A 20,094-nucleotide genomic window follows, 5' to 3' on the forward strand; every position below is an offset into this window, starting at 1 on the left:
GTGTCAGCGTCTCCATTATGAAGCTCAGCTTTAAAAATGTTCCTGAGATGGTCATACAGTCAGTGTTCCAGGCAACGGGTCCTTAACCCCACGCCTGGTCACCCAGGTGTGGACCAGGTATCACCAGCCTGCATTTACAAACCTCATCTCTCAAGGCCACTTGGCCTATGAGGGTGCTCCATTAGAGCTTTTAGGGAAAGCCAATTTTCTGTACGATGCTTCATTCAGTAAGCATCTCTTTGAAGGCATCTGAATTTGAGTCTGAGTAAAAAACAATTAAGAAAAGGAGAGCCCTGCCCGGTGTGGCTCAGTTGGTTGAGTGTCGTCCCGTGCACTCAAAAGAAAATATTTTTGTCTCTTTACTCTCCCCATTTCTCTTAACCCCAGTTTTCTGTAACTTATGCAAGACTTGTTTACATACCGAAGTCTTTTCAACCAAACTACTAAATAATTCCATTTGTCACCTATTGCCCATTGTTTCTTGAACTCAGCCAGTATAGGGCAGAAGCTTCCATCACTGACACTTCCCACAGGTCCACTCTGACCAGAGGATCTGCTTCATGGCAGCTGAAGTGGAGTGTGGAAAGAGCAAAGAATACACGATTAAAAGTGTATTCCTAATTGTCTGACCTTAAACATCTCTCAACAGCAGAGCATAATAACGTCCACCTTAAGATGTTAACTGAAATAATATATAGCAGATGCTCCCAACTCTAAATGTATTGTGCTTTGGTGCGGGTCCCTAACAGGAACTCCCTGAGTGCCTGCTGAATTCACTTCATTTCCTGATAACCGCAGGGGGCATTTTTCTGTCTGGCACTGGAGTAGTTTTCCCACCTGGTTTGAAGAGCTGTCTTCCTGCCCATTACTTATTATTTTATTGTCCATGATGACTCCCAGGCACAACCCACAACAAATACAAGGACTTATTGGACTGCCTTCACTAGCCGCTAACATAGTTCAGAGGGATGACAGAAATAAAGAGCCACGCATGCAATGTCTCCTAACTAAAACCTTCAGTAAGAAAAGATTGGCGATTCTCTGGATAAATATGCAAAACAGCGGAAGATCACAATAAACCCCGTGAGGACTCTGCATCGGGGGTAAGGTCTGTCTCCAGGCTGGAGGGCGGCTGCCAGTTGGCATGTGCCCAAGGTCTTGCAGACTATGGAAAATCCATAAACAGTTTAGGACAAAGACTTTTGCAGAGCGGCCTCTCCCTCATGTGGTGAGATGTGCTGAGGAGTTTGGCTGTGGATATTTTCAGATGTCCTCTGGCACTTGACCTCGGCCGAGGAAGGCACATGCGGACCAGAAGGTGGGTAAAATAAATCAATCAGACATTGGGCTCCAGGAACAGAATTCTCGATTCAATTTTGCTCCTGTCAAGGTTTATCTTTAGCCTCATTTTATTTTTAACTTTGCCTTTTTGCCGTTGGGTCTCTGGGGCCAGTCTCTTTCCTATCATGGTGTTTCTACCCAGATCCTCTTTCTCTCCGAATCTGATCATTTTCATCCCCTTCTGATGTGCCATGAGAATCCTGGCTACCATCCTCACCCTCTAAGGTGGGGTATCTAACTTGAGCCAGACTCAAGATGGCCTAGCTCTGTCCTTCCACTCACATTTGAAAATGTACACAAACTGAAGACATGTTTGAAAAGCCATTTTCTTTTTTTTTTTTTTTTTTTTTTAAATATATTTTATTGATTTTTTACAGAGAGGAAGGGAGAGAGATAGAGAGTTAGAAACATCGACGAGAGAGAAACATCGATCAGCCGCCTCCTGCACATCCTCCACTGGGGATGCGCCCGCAACCCAGGCACATGCCCCTGACCGGAATCGAACCCGGGACCCCTCGGTCCGCAGGCCGACGCTCTATCCACTGAGCCAAACCGGTTTCGGCTGAAAAGCCATTTTCCATTTCAAGATTATTCCAGCCCTACAAAACTTGGGAGGAGAACAAACAAACAAACTTGACATTGCTTCAGTAACATGGGAAGGACTATTTCTCTTTGTTCACTATGAAAATTTAAACCTTTAGCCAGGCTTTCAAAACTCAGGTAGCAGATTCCACATGCAGTTTTATAATTCCAGTTTTAGAACCGAATATAGCATATTAATTATATGAGAGCTCCTGCACCGAGGCCAAACTAAGCTAGAATCAAGTCCCAGGTCTGCTGCTTGCTAGCTCTGACCTTGTGAGACCACAGGCTCTCATTAAACCTCAGTTCTCAGCTGGAGAGCAGGAATAATCATAGTTGTGAGGACTTGGTAAGATCACAGCTATAGATGGGTTAGCAGGATGCTGCACTCGTGCTCAGTAAATATTCCTGCCAATATCCATCTTGTTATCATCATTATCACTAGCCGACAGCCACATCATTATCATCACTGTTACTTTCCCACTTATTTTTTGTTAATCCTTCCTCACCAGAGGATATTTTTTTCTATTGACTTTTTAGAGAGAGTAGAAGGGAGGGGGAGAGACAGAGAAACACCTATGTGAGAGAGACCCATTGATTGGTTGCCTCTTGCACACGCCTGGCGGGGGCTGGGGATTGAGCCCGCAAACCAAGGTATGTGCCCTTGACTAGAATTGAACCTGTGAGCCTTCAGTCCGTGGGCCAATGCTCTAACCACTGAGAAACCAGTTAGGGCTACTTGCCCACTCTTGAAGAAATTACTTTCTAGCTGGGGCCTGCTGGTTTACCTTCTATGCTCTTTGCCTTCCTGTGGCTGAGGGGCATAAGAGAGCCTGATTGCTCCACCTGTACTTTGCAAAAGGGCCATTAGATGGGGCCCTGCCATCATTACCCAAGCCAGCAAAGCAGTCAACACCCAGCTCTCATGGTTTGGCTCATGTGTGTGATAAGCTGGGTCACTCGCATGAAGTAGAGATGTACTACTCCTTCAGAACATACAGCTCAGCACTGAAAAAGCAGCATATTCAGAATCCCCTTCTAGAAAATAATGATAGACTCCTTGGGAGAAAATTCCTAGAGATTAGGGGTCACTTGTAGAATGAGTGCACTTCTGGGTCCCTCCTCTTTCCAGGATCATGCTTTCTAGCCACAAGGCCTCGTTGCTGAAGGGTGTTCTTTACAGACCCCCAATCTGGAGCCCTGGCCCCTTAATTCACTGAAGAAGTTCCAAAAGGCTTGAACTTAAGGTTCTGCTTTACCCCAACTCATGTCCATATCTTTGTGATTTCAGTTTCCACATGGACAATGCCATAGGCCTAAATCCTTTTCCCCTTTTCTTCCAATAACCTTCACCTCTATTATACTTTCTACCCACTTCCTCCTAAGCCCCACCCCAGTCTCGAATCTCCTGGAATTATTCCACCTTGGAAATCTGAAAACTTAAGTTACTTATTCTCCAATCTCAACCTCAATTTGCTCACTCTCACTCCCAGGACGCCTTCTTTGTGACCTTGCTGAGCTCTCCAATCCCGAGAGCCGCCACTGGGCTCCAACGCTCATTCTGACCTTCACCTACTCGCTCAATTTTTTCATACCCTGCTAAACCCACCCTGAAAACAAATCCTGAATCAATTCAGCCACATCTGCATGCTGCAAAGAACAGCTGGGACAATGACACAGTTACTTTCGCTGGTGCTATTAACTCATTCAAAATTACCCAAATCACCTGACTGTCAAACCTTTTAAGTAATCCTTTTACTCTGGGGAGGTGGTTCCCTCATCCATTTCCCACACAGGTTTATCAATGACCTTCATTCTCCTCCATAACCCCTCCTCTGTCTCCTTTCCTGCTCCTCCTTCTCCTTCCGAGAGACACATCATTCCATGCCCCACCCTCTACCCTTCCCTCCAATCTTGGAGGTTCATGAAGACCATTCTTTCTCTGACTTCCAGGAGCAGGTCCTTTTCTACTTTCAAATTTTCACTTTCCTGCTGGCAACTTCCTCTTAGGATCTCACGGCCAAGAATTAATGTAAAGGTAAATTTATCAATTGACAGGCCCACATTTGTTTTTGTATCCCATGCCTTTCCCTGGTTCACTTTTTAAATACATCCCTTCATTAACTTATTGCATCTATTGTTGCTAATCAGAAGTCCACGGTCAGGGTTATTATTGTCCCGTCGTATATGATCTGTCTTTCCTCTGAAGTACCTTTCAAGAGCTTCGAAAAAAATCTTTAATACTCTGCAATTTCATTACAATGAGACTATGTATGAATTTATCTGGTATGTCTACCTCCTTAGTATTAGAGTGATATTAGCAGGTGGCCAGCCCGCTAGGAGTGAAATCCTACCACTCAGCTGTGTAAATTTGGGCAAGTTACACATATTCTCTCTTTTATAATATGTTCACATCTAAAATGCTTTTATCTCAAAGTTATTAGAGAATTAATGAGTTAATACACAGACAGCACATAGAATGGTGGAACATAAGGGCTCAATAAGTGTTGGGCATTACTATTATTCAAAGTATACTTCTGATCTGAGTTTTCATGGCTCTCTTCAATTGTATTTATTTTTATTTTTAAAAATAATTTTGATTGATTTTAGAGAGAGAGGGAGAGGGGAGAGAGAAAAATATTGATGTGAAACATCGATTGGTTGCCTCCTGCATGTGTCCTGCAACCTGGGCATGTGCCCTGACCAGGAATGGAACCTTTTGGTGCAGGGCATGATGCTCCAACCACTGAGAAACACTGGCCAGGACTCTTCAATTTTAGAAAGTTCTCCACTTTTATCATTTCAAATTGCTTTTCTGCCTTTACTCTATTGTATTTTCTGCTGCTATGAGATAACCATATGGCAACTCTCAACTCTCAAGTATTAATAGCCAATACATTTAGCTATTTATTTTTTTAAATTCTTTATATTTCTGAGCTATGAAACAGGTTGTATCTCTCAATACTGTTTTCCAATTCACTATCCTTTTAGTTGTGCCTAGAGTTTATTTTATCTCTGGAGTCTTTCCTTTTAGTGCCTCAGCTCCCAAATTTTTAACTCCTTCTTTTTTAGATCCTCAGTTCTTGTATTATTTTTATTTAGATTTGGTTTCTTAATTTCTCATTCTTTAAAAATGGACAAATTTCCTTATTTTTCCCTTTGAGCAGCACAAACATGTTATTTTTATCAGATCCATCTATGAAATTATTTCCTTTGCATTCATATTCTGATTATTGATCATATTGGCTGTCTTTCTTAATAATTGGTTTGTGGGATTTTTTTGAGTAGGAAGCTTTCTTCCTTTCTCTGTCTTTCTCCGTCTCCACTCCCTCCCTCACCCCTTGCATCAATCTTTAGGTTTTACAGTTGCCTTCCAAGGGCAAAACCAGTACTCTAAGCCGTGGCCACGGAGCTGTCACGGGAGATTCTTTCAGCCCCCTTTTGCCAGTGGAGGAGTCTCACCCCAGCCTCTTGCTTTAAACAGTGGGCCTCACTGTGGTCCCTGTTTTGCATGGAGCACTTCTACTCCCATAGTAACACTTGCTTGTCCCCAGACTCAGAGGCCAGCCACTCCATGTACTCCATTCTCCTGGGGTTCTGTCCTGCTTTTGATCCATGAACCTAGCTGTATCACTTTGTTTTTTCTCTTGCTGTACTTTATCTGGCCTTGCTATGTGTTTGGAACAGAGGAGATGTGTCAGAACGTGAACTTGTTTTCTTCCAAGAGGGGAAGTCTTCCACAGGCTTCTCCCCTCAACCCCGAGTCCCTTTCTGATGCAATTCCTCCCCTTCTTTTCAGAGCCAAGCATTTTTTTGGTACACTGCAAGCTGGGTTCTGCCCCACCATCTCACTCCTTTTCATAAAGGTCACCGATGGCTTTCTTATTGCTCAATCCCACAGGACCTTTCAAAGCCTACGTTCCTGAAGTATGTGGCTATTATCATTGGCTTTCCTCCTTGGCTTTCTCTCTTTCCTGCGCCTCTGCACTCTCCTGCATTCCGATTCCCCTCCTACCTCCCAGGGAGCTCCCTCCCATCCATCTTTACAGATGCTCTTCTACCTCCTTCCCCTTGAATGCTGCTGTTCCCACAGGTTCCACCCTCACCCTTTTCTCTTTACCTTTCGCACATCCTTTAGGCAACATCTATTCTTATGGCTTCACACTACTCTTGCTTTATGACTTCTTTATCTCTAGGTTTTGGCTTTAGATTTATATATTCAGTTTCTTACTGGTTATTTTCACTAAATTTCCCATGAGCACTTCATACTCAACCAGACAAAAAGCGAACTCATTAACTTCTCCGAAACCACTCAAAAATATTCCTTGTCTTGGTGGCACTACCACCAATCCCTGACAAAAACCTGAATTATCCCAGACCCCTGAGCCAGTTGTCCCATTCCATCCCTAAATCTAGTTAGGCACCAATGTATCTCCCTCTTTCTAATTAATCTTCTCTCTATTTCTATTTTGGGCTGCATTTTGTCTCACCGTATCTACTGCTGGTCTCCTGTTGCCTCAACTAGTCTCTCCCTGCATCACAACCCTGTCTTTCTTTCCAGTTGCCTCCTCCATCCTCTGTTCACTGTATACCTACCACTTTATGCAGCAATGGTAGGACTTTCCTGCCCAAGCTGATGACTCCTCAGACCAACTAGATGTCCAACAAATGTTTCTTTTTTTTAGTATTAAAACTTATCATGTATTTTCAATAATCTAAATAGTATAACTACTATTATGACTAATAGCATTAGCAGACAGGTAAGTATAATCAAACAATTGGTTTCTGATTTCAATATCAATCCATAGGTATACAAGCCTTGTTGATATCTTAGGATAGCTGTGTACATCTGATATTGGCAGCTTCTCATCCTCAGGAAGTTTTTGGTGTTCGTTGTAGGCAAAAGCAAGTGTCAGAGACAGGGATAAATGCCATTTGTGGTTAAGTGCAAGATAAAGTCCCTTCCAATGAGTGTATTTGATGTCCTTTCCAATAAAAAAAAATCTCCAGGTGGCAATGATCTTTAAAGTCTTTGTCTCCAGAGATTTTACTATTAGAATGGCCACAATCCAAAACACTGACAACACTAAATGCTGACAAAAATGTGGAGCAACAGGAACTCTTATTTATTGCTGATTCCAGATGGATTCTACCCTCCATGCAATCATTGATTTGGTTCCAGATGGAGATCAGATATTTGAATGGCTTTACCTGTGCTCCTATAAACCTCGGTTGCAGGCTCAATACTGGTCAGGGTGCATGCGGGGGCAACGAACAAATGTCTCCTGTACAATGAATTAATGCACTATTGAGTTCGTCCTTTCCTTCCAATGCAAAATAAAGGGCTTCTCAGATTCTCACTGTAGAGCTAAGACAAAGGGATTGGGGAAGACAACTGATATTTACTAAACATCTCTTACCTATAGAATAGGTGGCTTATATCAATTGTTTGGATCAGAATATTCATTATCATTTTAAAAATGGGATCAAGGGGATAAGAAAAACCCAAGGGGAAGAATCTTTAAAACATAAGAATCTACTACACCTCTAGGGAATAACGAATACCACAGGAACAGTCTTGAAATCAGAAGACTTTACATTTTTGTCAATTCAGAATAATGGTTGGGAACATGAGTAAAACTAGGTCTGTGGAAAACAGCTCCAACTCCTCCATCTCTCAAGGTTGGTGCTGACTGCCCTTGAGACACTGTAGGACTCTTCAAGTACATTACCTCAACTTTGCAACAGGAGAAACTTGTTCAAGTTCCTGAATGCTTGGCCCAATAAAAACACTTCTTGACTTTGTCCAATGTTACAGATAAAACCTGTTATCTGCAGGGGCACTGGCTTGGAATAAGATAAAGCATAGAGTTGGAAACATCCTTTATGTTGGACATTCCTATTTGTACAAGTGTGTGATAATAACTTTTACCCACTGTACCTTTCATTCCTTAGTACCCCGTGGTGTAGACTTTAACAGTGGATCCCAGAATACACAGTTTTTCAGGGGAGCTAGAGAACAAGACTGACAAAAAACATAACTTTCAAAAATCAGTACTTAGCCTGGCTGGAGTGGCTCAGTGGATGAGCATTAACCTATGAACCAGGGGGAGTCACAGTTTGATTCCCAGTCAGGAAACATGCCTGGGTAGTGGGCTCGATTCCCAGTGAGGGGTGTGCAGGAGGCAGCCGATCAACGATTCTCTCTCATCATTGATGTTTCTATCCCTCTCTCCTTCTTCCTTCCTCTCTTTGAAATCAATAAAAATATATTTAAAAAAAATCTGTACCCAGAGGGAGTCACTAATTAATTTCTGATTCTTAATTGTATGAGAGAATGTTTCTTCCAAGGGTAAGATTTTTTGAATATAAGAGCAAATCTTGGAGGAAATTATAGGAACACTTAGCTAAAGCAGAATATAAAGTCACCCTGAGTAGCACATTATTACTTTCATTTTCCTAAGAAGCAAAGTCATACCATGTGTGCAATGATGTATCTGGTTTAACATTATCTATTTCAAGAGACCCAGATGGTTCTGAGCAAATCCAGCTGGGTGCTGAAAACAAGGCTTCACCCATAGATCAAAATTAAGGTACTAGAAAAATCAATCTTTCCAGTGTCCTTCATTCCTGAGAACCTTCCTTAATACATTTCATGTTTCATTTCAATATTTCACTCTAGTTTTGACATGCCAACCAAGGTGAAGCTGAGTTATAAACAAGCTCCAACTCAAGGCAGATTGGTAATTTCCTCTGAGTGACAATAACACATTTCAGCACCAAATAGTCAATGATTTGGTTTCCCTGAGTATCTACTCCATGATGACATTTAGCTGATACTTTAAAACATGTATTTAGTAATAACCAGATTGGCATAGCTAAAGAAAATTAAAATCATTCCATATAATGGTCTGCGTATTCCAAGGGTATTTCTGACCGTTTCTTTAAAGGGCTGGAACAAGATGAAATTTTCAGATGCAGCTCCGTGAGGTTTGTATTTAATAAAGTTTATGTAGCAAATGGCTGTGAAGTCGGAGGGACTATACACAGGCCTTCCAGAGGTATTAGTGGGGGAAAACGATGTAACAGGTTAATATTGTGCAGACAGAACTGCTATCAGTCTCAGAAGATCAAGTGCAGGATTTGGTGGGCAACAGTTGACACGCTGCTTGGAGAAAACACAGAGCCTGCACATGAGTAGAGTAAATTAGAAGCAACACCTTCAGCGCATCAAAAGCAAAAAAAAAAACAACAAAAAATCCTGCTTTGGAACCACATCTATTGGATTCATTAACTTCTTTTCCATAAGGCCAGCTTCCATCATCTCCTAGACCCACTTTAAAGATTAAAAAGCTGGCGGAGACGTTGTGTCCTTGAAGACGTTTATCAGATAGATGGCATCCAGGGAACTTAGAGAGAAATCCTGTTTACAAAGATGAAGGCTCTGAACCTGTGAGCAGAGGAGACTCAACCGCTCCTGTTTCAGAGCTCTAGCAGGTCATTGGCATTAACAGGAAGCCAGTCAGTGTCCTGGAAAAGTCGACTAACCTTCCAGGCCTGAATGTCTGCATAGCTTATCAGTCAATGACTTTCCACTGGCAGAACCCAATGTTGATATGTTTTACGTTCACACTTTGTATGCAAACACTATTCAGGGCTTAAGTTCACTATCCAGAACCTCAGTGTCCTGTGCAGGAGGAAGTCTCACGGTGAATTCACTACCAGTTATGCCACCAAAAAAGAAAAATGCTGCTACTTAAAATTGTATGATGGCATCAACTCTAACACACAGTTCATTTTTAGAGTTGTTAAAATATGAAAAACAGTAGCCACCGTAGACGTTATGAACTATGGAAACACCAGTAACAGCTAGCATGTTGAGCACCTAATATGTGTACTAAGCACTGTTCTGAGCACTTTTCAGGATTAACACATTTAATCTTCACAAGTGCCCAATAAGTAGAAACTCTTATTACACTCGTTTACAGAGAATGAAGTAACATGCCTTAACCAGCGGCTAAGCAGCTGACCCAAGAATCAAACCCAACTGGTCTGAACCTAGTGGGTACATCTTTTGTCCCTGCACCATTCTGCCTATATCCTGTTGATTACTACCTTGGACCGGAGGCTGTCACCTCTTGGTGCCAAGATGTGTCAATCAGGATCCTCTACAAGTGAGTGAGACCTAAGGAAAGACTGGTTCTGAAATCAGAACTCTCAACTTCCAAGCAGAAGACCACCAAGCAGGGGTCCAGGGCTCGCCCGTGACCACTCCCTGCTCCACCTTGGAAAAGTGAACTCGAAGGTTTCCAGGAGTGTGTGACTTCTCACCTTATGCCTGAGGATGCCCCATCCTGGAAAGTAGAAAAGGAACAGGGACTACAGACTTTGGAAAAGTGAAACCTTCCCTCAAAAGAACTCCCCCAATCAATTTATCCACTTGTAGATCTCCAAGGTCTAACTCTGAAGTGGTTTCCACCAAGCACGCTGAAGTTAAAGAGAAGAAACGAACCACTGTCTAGGGGGGTATTCGACATGCATCATCCCACCGAAGTCTCCCAAGAGTCCTCTGAAGCAGGCATCGTTTTCTCCTTTCCACAGCTAGGGAAGCTCAGAACAATGAAGTCCCAGTATCATTAGGCTCCAAGGCCCTGCTCTGGACCCTGTTTGGTCAAGGCTGGCGAGTTCTCTGAATCTAGTCCATTGTCCTGCTAAATGGGGCTGCCCAGCTGCTAGCTTCTGGCAGAAACCTAATGCGTCCAAGTCCAAAATGCTCCAAGACCCAAAGGTTGTTGGCCACCATCTGTCGTGAGCAATCCATTCACTGAGGTACAGAAAATTGGGCTCAACAAACAAGCACAAAGCTCTAGGTAAATAAATGGGAAGATGTGCCTTGAATTTTTGTTCCCAAGTGAACTGTACTATTTTCCCACATGAATTAGGTCTCTTATGAGGGAAAGGAAAAAAGCCAAACATTTGGGAAGCAACTGCAAAGTGACAGGACCTGGGAATGGCTCACAGAAAGTAAGAGATGTTCAAATCTCCTTCAAAGGTATTGTTAGATGAATATTTTTTTCACGAACCACAGAAGACCAACAACATCCAGAAAAATACCAAGGATCTTATAACAAGCAGCCACTCCCCCTCACCCAAAATGTTTACATTTATATAAACATTTTGTCACATTTGATTCCCATTCTGCCCTCCCCTTTTGTAAATTTAAAAAAAAGAAGGTCTCACATTTAAAGTTGAATTCCTTCCCCTTCTACTTCAGCTGACAATTATCATAAGTTTGTCATAAATCTGGTCCATGTTTTTATAAACTTTATATTTTTTACAATGTGTAAATGTATTCATAAACAATATATTCTTAAATACTTTTAATGGTTTCTGACAATTAGGTTTGAAAACTCCTTTTGCACCCTAGCCGGTTTGGCTCAGTGGATAGAGCATTGGCCTGCAGACTGAAGGGTCCCAGGTTCAATTCCAGTCAAGGGGACATGCCCAGGTTGTGGGCTCGTTTCCCAGTAGGGGGCGTGAAGGAAGCAGCACATCAATGATTCTCTCTCATCATTTCTATCTCTCTCTCCCTCTCCTTTCCCTCTTTGAAATCAATAAAATATATATTTTTTAAAAAGAAAAACTCCTTTTGCAGTTTATTTTTTTTTTAATGTGGAGTGAGGCAGGGATCTAATATTTTATTTTTTCATAGGAAATGTCAATGAACCCAATGCCATTTTCTGAGAAAATGACTCAATGTCTTGTCTTCCTACTGATTTGAGATGCTTTATCTACTATATGTCAAACTTCCATTATCAGTTTAGGTCTTTTTCTGTATTTGTGCCAATACCATACTCCTTTAATATGGTTTTGTTATCTGGTATGATGGCTCTCCCACCTCATTGTTCTTTGTTCAAATTTTGTCCTGGCTAAAATCTTTTGGATGAGTAGAATCAACAATGATGCTGACAATAGTTATGATTAGGCTATTTTTTCCTGTTTCATTAATGAAATCCTCTTTTGAGGATATCACTCAAAAGAGAGAGAAAACTGAAAACTTCTGCTTCATGGCACAGAAAAACAAAAACAAAAGACTCATGTAACCTTGAGTAAGTTATCTCTTTGCAATGTGTGAATAGCTTTTTAATTTTTATAAGCCTTTCTGTAAAAAGAACAAAAATACATATAAAAATAAAAAGTATTTGGCTGAATCATGTGAGAATAAGTTACTTCATTCCTGAATATGTTAACATGTATCCTAAGGACAGGGACATTTGCCTACATATTCACAAGGTAATGATCACAAGCAAGAAATTTAATATTGACTCAATATTATACCATACTATTTTCTAATACATGGTCCATGTTCAAATCCCCCCAATTGTCCCAATAATATCTTTTCTTGTTCCCTGTACCATCCCCCCTGCTAATCCAGACTCTAATCAAGGATTAGACATTACATTTAGTTGTTGAATTACTTTAGTTTCCTTTAATCTAGGGCAATTGTTTTTGGTCTTTAATGACATGTTCTTTTTTGGAGAGTTCTGGCTAGTTGTTTTGTAGCATTTTCCTCAATTTGGCTTTGTTTGATTGCTTCCTCCTTTTTTGAATCCAGGTTACACATTTTGGAAAGGATAATCAATAGATGATGGTGTCCTCAGTATGTCACAATGGACGGCACACCATGTCAGTGTATCCTATTATTGGTGATGAAAATTGACTTACTTGATGTTATCCACTAGATTTCTCCACTGTTGGTAATTAATACATAAATCTGGGCTAATACTCGGAGGCAGTGTGAATTCTGGTTCCCCAATACTGCTTCACTCAATGATGGTAGCTTCCATGCATGACTCTTGTCTGAGTCTATTATTACTAGAGTAGCCGTAAAACGGTCGCCCAGAACGTGATACTTGGTATTGCTTTTCTAGCTCTGACCTCTGTTTCCTAACTGTGATTCTGCCTAGTCCCTTTCATGCTGCTTCTGACCAGTTTGGTTAACTCTCTTCCTAACCCTCAGTACCAACAGGTCAGCACAGGCAGGCCATTTTTGTTGGTTTGTTTATTTTTAAATATACTTTTTAAAGTATATCCCCTTCCCCCCTTTTTTCCCCCATCTTCCCGTGTCCATGGGCTATGCCTATAAGCTTGCCGGCCGTTTTTAGGTTCATCACAGCACTGGCGAACCAGGTTTAAACAGAAAGCAAAGAGTACTGTAAGCTATCTCTATTAATAGTAACTATTACTAGCAGTAAGTTCTAGCTTCTCTGAATGCAGAGATTACCTGCATTGTGACTATACCCAGACAGAAAGCTCCTCCTAGAGATGGACAGATGCTCATCTTGCCAACATTATTTTTTTAAAATCTGCTCTCAGAGCACAAATTGTACCACAAACAGCAAAGGCGACATCTTAAGGGACCAAACAGAATGTGTTTTCCATTGTCCTCAGAATGACACTATTAGACATGGATTGAGAAGGCCATTGATTTCCCACTTCATGGACCAAAGTGGATAATAATCCTTCGAAACTGCAAATGGGGTGTCTTGTGCAGCCTTCTTTTAGCACGTACCGATTTATTCGAGAAAACTGCAGATTTTGTAGGTGGCTGGTTATAATAATCTCAGGTTAAAAACAACTATAAGAGTTGAAGACAGCAGAGATCATGTCTAAAAATAAAGCAAGTGCTTTTTTTCTTTCTATAATTCTCAATTAGAAGCCATTTAAAGGAGGAGATAATCAGCTTCAGACACCTGTAAATATGGGTTCTACGGTACTCACTGGCACCTCTACTTTAAAAATTCACTTTGGCATCTTTTAAATGAATTATTTTACCCCCCATCCATATTGCCCTCTTGATGTAAAACAAAACAAAACAAAACAAAACAAAACAAAAAAACTATCTGGCCAGTGTGTCTCAGTGGTTAAGTGTCGATCCATGAACCAGGAAATCATGGTTTGATTCCAGGTCAGAGTTCTGGGCTCCATCTCCAGTAGAGGGCATGCAGGAGGCAGCCCATCAATGATTCTCATTGATGTTTTTATCTCTCTATCCCTCTCCCTTCCACTCTCTAAAATCAATAAAAAATATATTTAAAGAAAAACAACTAATACTAATAATGAAACAAACTCCATGATGACTATTATAGTAACAAATCCTCCATAAGCAGAGCTCCCCTGGAAGGTTCCCTTTGTCAGTTGGTAAATTCAGCGAAAGCTATCTGAGGTCTGCAGAGGACCTTTTCTGGCCACCTCTCCAAGGCAATGTTAAGTTGAGCCAAGTCAACGCAATGTAATGTTTATTTAATTCATACAAAAGGGGTGTCCACGCAGGGGAAGAAACTCAGGTAGACTTCGTAGTTAACTAAATGAGATAGTCTAATCCCTAAAACGAAGTGCTACTCAGTGATTGAACAGGAGTCATAATCAAGGAGAAGAGATAATAATCAGAAGCTGGACTTGAAAGCCATGGGACCATCCTCCTTAGGCGCTCTCTGTCCTGGAGTATCTAGAACTTTCTCTTTTCTGTCACCCCTCTCCCTAGATAACCTCACTTATTTTCAACTCTGAATCACGACCTACACCTCTCCTTAAGCTCCAGATTCATATATCCAACTCCTTACCTGCCATGTCCACTAGGAAGTCTCACTGGTCCCTCACACTGACTATGTCTCAAATAGCGCTCCTCCCCACATAACCGGCCTCTCCTCCACTGTTCCCCACCACGGCCGCGGCACCACCACCACTCAGGGTCAATAGACAAAGCTGGAAACCCTGAGGTCATCCTTATTTTGCCCCCTTCTCATGCACCAATACCAACAGAAAGTCAGTTTCCAAAAAAATATACATATCCCTCCTCTCATTATCCACTGCCATCTCTCTAGCCCGAGCCACCGTCATCTTGGGTGTGGATTATTGCAATCACCTGCCAACCAAACTCCCTACTTGCGATCCTACCAACCGTTCTCTAGGGAATGGCCACAGCAAACATTTAAAAACATAAACCACCCAGTGTAACACAGTTTCCTAAAATGGATTCTAAAACAGAAAAAGGGACATTAGTGCAAAAACAGGTGAAATGTGAATAAAGTCTGTAGTTTTAAAAAATGTATCATCCTATATAATAAAAGGCTAATATGAAAACTGTTCCCTCCACCGGGAGTTCGACCAGGGGGTGAGGCCAGCCAGCCAACCACCAGCAGCCCCTCCTCCCGGCCCGCCTGGCCCAAACAGCCCAATTGGGGCAGGCCAGCAGAACCCCACCTGGGCACGAATTCATGCACCGGGCCTCTAGTGGTTATATAACTGTTAACAGTAGGGGAAGATGGGTAAAGGGTATACGAGAACTCTCTGTACTATCTTTGCAATTTTAGTGTAAATTTAAGATTACAAACTAAAAAATTTATTTAAAAAAACCCATAAATCTAATTTCTCTCTTTCGGTTAAAATCCTTGCATAACTTCCTGTGATACTAAAATTCAAACTCTTTGCCATTGTCTCATAGGACTTCTGTGATCTGGCTTCTACTACCATTTTTAAAAAGATATATTTTTTAAATTATTTTAGAGAGGCAAGGAGAGGGAGAGAGAGAGATAGAAACATCAATGATGAGAGAGAATCATTGACTAACTGCCTCCTGCACGCCCCACACTGGGGATCGAGTCCGCAACCTGGACATGTGCCCTAACCAGGAATCAAACCGTAACCTCCTGGTTCATAGATCAACCACTGAGTCATGCCAGCCAGGCACTTCCACATTATTTACTCTTATTTTCTTGATAAGAAAACTAAGATTCCACTGCTTAAGGTCAACTAGTTGGGACTTCAATAATGATCATTTTGTTTCACAAAGAACAACTTTGTGTTCTTTCATCACAACACAGCTGAGCTAGACACTAAATCAATTCCAAATACTTTTAGGCAATCTCCAAGGAGAGCTCTGTGAAGGACAGAGCCTCCTGCTTCCAGGAACTCAACTGGACACATTCTTTCCATCTGCTCAGGAATAATGGCTAATGAGAATAAATATGGTGCCTTCCAGCCTTTTATTGTGTGTGGTGGTGGTGGTGGTGGTTATAAACATGCTTTTTGTAAGCTGTTCTGTTTCCAGGGGTATGAAGAAGTGGAGAAAGTTAGAGAATCCGATATCCTAAGTTTCACAATTGGTTTTTTAAATAGTACTTAGTATCTTTTTAAAATTTATATTCTTAGCCTCGATGCCCATCAGATTCACCTGGGGGAGTGTTATGAATCCTAATGCCTGGACCCCACCCCCGACAAATGAAATCCGAATCCCAGGGGGAGGGATGGTGGCATCAATGCTAAAGCTTCCCAGGTGACTTTACTATCAGTCATGATGGGGAACTATTTGTCTAGATCAGGGGTGGGGAACCTTTTTTCTGCCAGGGGCTATTTGGATATTTATAAGACTATTCATGGGGCCATACAAAATTATCAACTAAAAAATTAGCCTGCTATCTTTGGTCAAACATTTAATTAACTCACCCCTAATGTCTTGGAAGGGACAGGCCAAAAGATTTTGAGGGCCTTATATGGCCTGAGGGCTGGATATTCCCTACCCCAGCTCTAGATCCTCAAATGGGTGGTGATCTATCCTATAAATCGAATATCCTACACCCCACCCCAAAGAGGACTTACCAGGTTTAACTGGAGGGCAGACTCTAAAACTGCATATACTCCCAATTCACAAATTCAGCTTTCCTAGAGGGATAATGCTCTGCCCTTCATGTGTGTTGACTAGTTAGACCAGCCTGCGCCCAGAGCCAATTAAATCCCAGTGGAGTGGAACCCAGGCATGAGCCATCGCTAAACTTCTCAGGTGAGGCCCATGTGCAGCCAAGCTGAGAACCACCACTGTAATGGTGCCTGCTTTGTTTGGAAGAGGAAGTAAAGGCAAAGCTGCCCCCATTAACCCCAGTGAACGACAGTAACCTGGCAGCAGCTATCATGCGTGCTAAGCACTGGCTCTCCCCATTGAGATTTATGGCCTTGGGCAAACAACAGGACCTGAACTTGGCATGGTGCCATCATCCCCAGCACTAATTACAGCTTAAATAATTCTCGTCAGTTTGTGCATAAAATAAATGGACCTCAATTTAAGACAACTTCCCCACTGTGTCCTGGTTAATGGATTCACAATTTACAGGTCTTCACAATCGTAAATAGACAAGTTTTATTTTCACACAGAGGAGAAGATATTTAAACCTAGTCATCTCAACATGAAATTTTTTTTAAAAAACTAGATATTGGGTCATGGAAAAAATATTGCTTACATGGTCAATGATAATAGGATAACAACATGTACTCTATTCAATCACTAATCAATATGATTATCACTAGCGTCTTTCAATTTATTCATTGCTTCTTGTCATCAATTTCATTCAATCTTTGGCAAGTAGGGGAGAAAACAGGTTGCAGACATCAGTATGAAGAGTGGCAGCTGAATGATAAGACTATACACCCAGAACATGCAAAGAAAGAAAGTGAGTTTATTAAATAACTTGGACAAGCAGTGAGAAGAGAAATATCCACTACTGCACTGTTTTCTTTAGCAACTGTCTCCCACCAAAAACCGCATCCTCATCCACGGACAGAAAAAGAACATGCCAGCACAGGCCATCTGCTTAAGCTTCCAGTTCTGAATCCCGGGACAAAAGTATCCTATATAATAAAAGGGTAATGTGCAAATTGGCCCTAATGGCCGGGAACAACTGGTTGCTATGATGCGCACTGACCACCAGGGGGCAGACGCTCAATGCAGGAGCTGCCCCCTGGTGGTCAGTGTGCTTCCACAGGGGGAGCGCCACTCAGCCAGAAGCTGGCTCATGGTTGGCCAGCACAGCGGCAGTGACAGGAGCCACTCTCACCTCCGCAGCGCAGCAGCACCAAGGATGTCTGACTAATGGCTTAGGCCCACTCTCCTGGGGCAGAGGGCCTAAGCCGTTAGTCCGACATTCCCTGAGGGCTCCCATGCTGCCAGAGGGATGTCTGACTGCCAGGTTAGGCCTGATCCCCCGGGGAGCGGGCCTAAGCTGTCAGTCAGACATTAATTACCCTAAGGGTCTTGGACTTCGAGAGGGCACAGGCCAGGCTGAGGGAACACCCTCCCTCCGCCCCAGTGCATGAATTTTCATGCACCAGGCCTCCAGTCTTTTAATAATTAAAGTAAGCTTTATTACATAACAATATATTTCTCATGGTCTGATTTCAAAGCATTAACTAACTATGAATGAAATGAATGAAAACCAATAAGGTCTTCCTTTTCTGGCTCCCTGGGACCAACCTTGGACCAGCTGGGTGATCAACAGCTGCTGCTGAATATGTAAATGAGAGGAAGGCGAGGTGGCAAAGAAGTCTAACCAAGCTGGGGTTGGCACAGCTGGTCCAGTGGCCTCAGAAGCAAGACCTAGGATCTCAGGAGCAGAGCCAGGCAGAGTGCTGAAATGGGAACCTGGGCAAATGCATGCTTAGGCCCTCTTTAAAAAAAAAATATGTTTTTATTGATTTCTGAAAGAGAAAGGGATGGGGAAAGAAAAAGAAAGATTGGCTGCCTCCTGCACGCCCCCTACTGGGGATCGAGCCCACAACCTGACTGGAAATCGAACCGGCAACCTCTTGGTTGATGTACCGGATGATGCTCAACCAACTGAGCCACATCAGCCAGCAGGACCTCTTTTGTGTAACAAGATGGTGGGATGTGGACTTGGGCAAGCTGGGTGCCATGACAGAGAGATAGGGAGCTAACCCAGTGGTAGTTAGGGAGGAGGTACGGCAGGTACAATAGTTCGAATTTCTCCCAGAGGAAGCACACTGTGTCGACAAGGACTCTGCACAAATGCCCCTGGTTTCGTGCTTCTTTTGCAGGCTGGCCTAAGCCTCAGAGAGACCCGGCCCTGGCCATGGGCAGGGGATGCTGCTGATTCTAGATGGATAACTTGGTATTTTAAGTTCTTAGGAGAGGAGTAACAAAGCTAAATTCCTAGGAGAGTAGTGAAAAGAACTTAGCACCTGCCAAAAAGAAATACAAGATAATAAATGGTAATAATGTGGATTTTTTGGCTATTTGAACCAAGCAGAAGATAACGCAGAAGATTATGCTGTTCCTAACAACCTATGGGGATCACAGTGAGGCCACGTGACCTCCTTAGACCTTCACAAATGGAGGAGTTTTTAACTATGCATGAGGACAGAGCCCTACAGAAAAAGAGAAAGAAGAATTTGTGTGGAAAGACTACAAGATGTTAAAAAAAAATTACAATGTGCCAGGCAAAGCGGATCAAACATATCTGATCTGCATCCCCCTTTTCCTGACATTCAAGCCCACTTCACTGTCCAGTGATTGGCAGTTATTCAAGGGATATATGTACGGAATGCAGTGCAGTCATTAAAAAACACACTGGGAAGGGCACTTCATGACATGTTAAAAACCAGCATATTATATGGCTCAATTTTAGGAGAAATGGTTAAAAAACAAATTCATCAATAATCTGCAACATGAACCAGAATGCTAATAGTAGTCATCTCTGAATTATGGAATTAGTACTGTTTTTTTTCTCTTCTCTTTTCTTTCTTTCTTCCTTTTTCTTCTTTTATATTTTTTCAAGTTTTATTAACCATGTGTTAATTTTTCAGTTAGAAAAAAAGCCATTGTTTTACAAGGGTTCAAGTTAAACATCCTGCAACACCATTTTAGATAATAAGGTCTTGATGAAAATGGCCACCACAGTACCTCTGATTTTAGGTTGCTGACAAGGAGAGGATCCTAAACTTTTCCATTGGAGTTACTACCCACTAGGGCAGTGATGGCGAACCTTTTGAGCTCGGCGTGTCAGCATTTTGAAAAACCCTAACTTAACTCTGGTGCCGTGTCACATATAGAAATTTTTTTATATTTGCAACCATAGTAAAACAAAGACTTATATTTTTGATATTTATTTTATATATTTAAATGCCATTTAACAAAGAAAAATCAACCAAAAAAATGAGTTCGCGTGTCACCTCTGACACGTGTGTCATAGGTTCGCCATCACTGCACTAGGGGATGCTAACCACTGGGGACCCTGAACTTATTGGGGAGAGAGCACCCTTGCCACCTACATTCTCCTTTCCTCTGGAAAGTTCCAGAAACTCTGGCAAAGGCATTGAGCTGGG

At 42.1% G+C, this 20,094-nt stretch overlaps 1 protein-coding gene across 1 annotated transcript in view; it reads right to left on the minus strand.

Moving 5' to 3' along the window:
* PITPNC1 (phosphatidylinositol transfer protein cytoplasmic 1) overlaps positions 1 to 20,094 on the minus strand; it is a 208,855-nt gene that overhangs the window by 50,783 nt on the left and 137,978 nt on the right. The window lies entirely within an intron of this gene.

This window comes from Myotis yumanensis, unplaced genomic scaffold (genome assembly GCF_028538775.1).
Source record: "Myotis yumanensis isolate MYYU_CA2020_CCGP unplaced genomic scaffold, mMyoYum1.0.hap1 SCAF_16, whole genome shotgun sequence".
Lineage (NCBI taxonomy): Eukaryota > Metazoa > Chordata > Mammalia > Chiroptera > Vespertilionidae > Myotis > Myotis yumanensis.